Source organism: Nicotiana attenuata, unplaced genomic scaffold (genome assembly GCF_001879085.1).
Source record: "Nicotiana attenuata strain UT unplaced genomic scaffold, NIATTr2, whole genome shotgun sequence".
Classification (NCBI taxonomy): Eukaryota; Viridiplantae; Streptophyta; class Magnoliopsida; order Solanales; family Solanaceae; genus Nicotiana; species Nicotiana attenuata.
In genome coordinates, this window is record NW_017672253.1 from 59,182 (window position 1) to 64,092 (window position 4,911).

Here is a 4,911-nt window from a genome sequence, read left to right on the forward strand (position 1 = left end):
GGAAAAGCAACAAAAGAGAAAGAAAATAAGAAAACCAGGAGAAAGAAACCATAGCAAAAAGCAAAGGCAAGAATGAAAGAAAAGAAAAGAGGGAGAGAAAAGAAAAATGAGAAAATGAGAGAAAAACCAGAAAAGCAAGGAAAATGCAGGAAAAAGAGGGCCAGAATAAAAAGAAAAGAAATTGGAAAGGAAAGGCCGGGATGACGCATGCAACCATTGCAAAACATGTAGACATCCATTTAACTGTATAGGTGCATCACACCCCAACGTGCGATTACCTATCTGTTATTTGACTCAAACTAACCGTTTGGTGCTGTCGTAATCAGGCCAGGTTATAGAAACGGTGGTTGGTCATTCGTGGTAAACTGGCATCACATCCGTACTTTACTAGATCAAAGGGGAGCATAGAAATGTCTTCGAAAATGACCTTGCCAGCCATCCCCATCCCAGAAGATGGCCCAATCTCGGGCATCCCGGCCTCGGAATCTGCAGCGGCCGAAGAGAACAGGATCTTAAGTCTTAGGGTCATGGAGATGTGGGATGCGTGGACGAATGGAAGGGAACCTCCAAGTGCCATCCCCGGATTCCCCGAGTTGTTTGCTAGAACATGGGTTACCTCTAATATCCCCATCAGCCATCCGAATACCCCGTTGGGACAACCCACCATATCTGCTCATTTTGTAGGAACACCTTCTGAGGTCCGCCCCCAGGTGTTCATATCAGGAGTAACCCCCAATATCTTTAGCGCTCCACCATGCTCGGCCACCACACAGCCTTCACTCCCAAGAACCACTTTTGATCCGTCAGTTTCGCATTCCAAAATCCTATTTTCCAAGTGGAGCCTCCTCAGTACCCCACATATACTTACTCACAGCCACCTCCATGTGAGTTCACACCCGGACAGGATAAAACTCCTAAAGCTCCCGAACAGGATGAAATAGCAAAAAGGATGAGGAGCCTAGAGCAAAGCCTCAAAAACATGCAGGGTTTAAGTGGGCAAAAGAGTGTGTCATATACTGATTTGTGCATGTTACCTCACGTGCATTTGCCTATGGGATTCAAAACTCCAAAGTTCGAGAAATACGATGGGCATGGTGATCCCATTGCTCACCTTAAGAAATACTGCAATCAATTGCGCGGAGCCGGAGGAAAAGAGGAATTGCTCATGGCGTACTTTGGGCAAAGCTTGGTGGGTATCACCTCTGAATGGTATATGGATCAGGACATTTCTCGTTGTCACATCTGGGACGACCTCGCAAGAGACTTTGTTAGATAGTTCCAGTACAATATAGACATTGCTCCAGACCGAAACTCGTTGGTAAATCTGAAAAAGAAGTCTTCAGAAAGCTTTAGGGAGTATGCAATCAAATGGCGTGAGCAAGCGTCTAGAGTAAAGCCTCCAATGGACGAGGTCGAGATGGTCACAGTGTTCCTTCAAGCTCAGGAAGCTGATTATTTCCAAAATATGATGTCAGCTATGGGCAAACCGTTTGCAGAAGCTATCAAAGTTGGTGAAATGGTGGAGAATGGATTGAAAACAGGCAGAATTCTGAGCCAGTCAACCATTAAAGCAACCTCCCAAGCCATTCAAGTCGGGTTTGGAGGAATGGCCAAAGGTAAGAAGAAAGAAGAAACGGCTATGGCAGCATCAGGTGCAAGAAGACACCGCGCTCTTTGACCCATGTTCTCGGAAAGAACCCCTCAACATTACTACCCTCACCATGACATGGCTTATGCTTCTCAACCGTATGCGGTCATGAATGCTCAACCCTTTGTACGACCGCAGCAACATGCCAATAGACACCAAGCTCCATTTCCAAGAAACCAGCCTCCTCACCAAAACCACTAATATCCCCGTCCTCCACAGAACAATTTTCCACCCCGTGAGCCACCCAGGAGGCAAACTTTTACTCCAATTGGTGAATCTTACTCCAATCTATTTCCAAAACTTATCCAACTGGGTCTACTGCAGCCAGTCCCTCAAATAAGGCATAACCCAGCATAGCCTGCCTACAGAGCCGGTGTCAGATGTGCCTATCATTCAGGAGCAGAAGGGCACGACACAAATGATTGTTGGACATTGAAAAGGGCAGTGGAGAACTTAATAGAGCAAGGAAAGATAGTGCTGAAGGATGAGGATGTCCCAAACATGACCAATAACCACTGCCAGCCCCTAATAATGGGCCAGTGACCGGAATGATTTGCGAAGATAAAGAATTTGATCCGGCGCTAAAGGCCATAATTTCCATTGCTGATGCGGAAAGAAAGCCAAAGGTTGCCCCAAAGCAAGATAAAGGGGAAAAGAAGAACAAAGTCTCCAAGTCAGAACCAGAAAAGAAAGTTGAGACAGGAACGAAGATAATGCCTCCCAAAGATGGTGTCCTTTATGTTCCACGGGGCCGCAAAGAAAAACAGTTGGTTTTGAACCCTCCAAAGAGATTGGAATTGAAAAAGGGAGCCCAGGTGTACGTGCCCAAGGGAGCCTATGTGGTGCGAGGGACAATTAAACCATCGAGGCTGGACGAGCCCGTGGTTATTGGCCGCGCGCCACAGAGGCCCATGACAGATCCTTCCGCGGTGCCTTGGAATTACCATAAAACAGTGGTTACGTATAAGGGCAAAGAGATCTTGGGGAAGCTTCAAGAAAATCACCCCGTTAAGAAATACTCCAACATAGAAGAAGTGAACAACGTCATCAGAAGGCGTTTCCTATCTAAGAAACTTGTAAGTGCCGAGGAAGCGGAAGCCTTCTTTCAGAAAATGAAAATGGCCGACTATGAGGTGGTTGATCAATTGCGAAAGTACCCTGAACAAGAATCCTTGCTGTCATTGCTGATGAAATCCCCTGAGCACCAAAAGGCTTTAATGAAGACCCTGAATGAAGCATACGTGCCTGCTGAAACTTCGGTGGAACAATTGGAAAGAATGGCAGAAAGATTTTTCGCCGTCAATCAGATTTCATTCAGCAAAAACGGCCTGCCTCCAGAAGGAGCCGCTCACAACAAAGCCTTGTACTTAACCGTCAAATGTGAGGGATACTATGTGAAGAGGGTCATGGTAGACGGAGGTTCTGGGGTGGACATTTGCCCACTCTCCACACTACAACGTATGGAAATCGGGACTGGAAGGATTCGTCCTAACAATGTCTGCGTGAGAGCCTTTGACGGTATCAAAAGAGACACCATTGGATAAATTGACCTAATCTTGACCATTGGCCCGGTGGATTTTGAGGTGACTTTCCAAGTGCTGGACATGGACACGTCATATAATTTCTTCTGGGAAGGCCTTGGATCCATGCCGCATGAGCTGTACCCTCTACCCTCCATCAAATGGTGAAATTTGAACATAAGGATAAGGAGATTGTGATCCATGGAGAAGATGAACAGTCAATCTATCGGGACCCATCTGTCCCATGACTAGAAGCGAGGGAAGGCAGTGAACACATAGTCTACCAAGCTTTTGAAATTGTGGTGGCGGACCAGCATGAAGAAGGAAACCCGTGTCCCCAACCCTTCCTATCCAATGCGTCGATTATGGTGGCCAAAGAAATGATCAGACATGGTTTCAAGCCAGGGAAGGGACTTGGAAAAGCTCTGCAAGGAATATATGAACCAGTGACCCTGCCTACAACTGAAAAGTTCTTCGGGATAGGTTTTCACCCCACCCCAGATGATGTGGAGTGGGCAGATGAATGAAAGAAAGAGGGATGGGTCTTGCCACAGCCACTGCCACATCTGTACGAGACCTTTGTTAAGCCAAAATACAGTGAGGAGGAAGATGATGAGGCCTTTATGGCCGAAGAAATTGAGGAAATATGTGGGGCAATAAGGAAAATACTCTACGAAACCCACATGGTTCAGCCAGGAGAGGGCTCCAGCACCGCTGAGGTGCTGTACATGGGACCAAGCGCTAAGCTTTAAAATTGGAAGGCTACGCCGTTTCCGATCAGGCGGGAGTCCCAGTAAACCTGTCCTGCCACTTTTCTGCATCGCGAGTTATTCCAGGGTGTAACTCGGATGTTTTCTTTAGTTTCATGTCTTTTAATTTCCAAAATGTAAACCCTGTTATCTTCAAATTCCAAGAAATGAAATCAATATTCCATCGTTTATCTTTCTTTATTCTTTCTGATTTTTGCTATTTTTCTCTTTTTATTTCTTCTTCCAGTTCTAATAATGCGGCCTTAAATAACATGACATGCTTGCGGACTTCATGCCCAGATCCAAACACGCTGTCTAACTGTGAAATAATGAACCAAGAACCGGAATACGATGAAGAAGAGGCTTTTAGGGAAATAAATCGAAAATTAGAACAATTTGAGAATAAATATAAAGCCAATGGTGCCGTCGAAGCAGCAAACAAGAACATCAAGAAGATTTTGAGAAAGATGATTCAAAGTTCCAGACAATGGCATGAGAAGTTGCCTTTTGTATTACTCGCACCATGGTGCGCACATCGGTAGGAGCAACCCCATACCTTTTGGTCTATGGAACTGAGGCTGTAATACCCGCAGAGGTAGAAATCCCTTCTCTCCGGATCATCGTTGAAGTAGAAATCGAGGATAGTGAATAGGTCAAGACTCGTCTGGAACAATTTTCTTTAATTGATGAAAAACGGATGGCCGCGGTCTGTCACGGGCTTTTTTACCAGCAAAGAATGGCCCGCGCTTATAACAAGAAAGTACGACCCAGCAATTTTGAAGTGGGACAACTTGTTTTAAGGCGCATTCTTCCACATCATCAGGAAGCAAAAGGAAAATTCGCTCCTAATTGGAAAGGTCCATACATCATCAGAAAGATATTGCCGAGAGGAGCATTGTATCTGGGAGACATCGAAGGAAATGATCCCGAAGCCGCTGTGAATGCGAATGCAGTAAAAAGGTACTATGTCTAGACTTGCTGCGGTGATAAATTT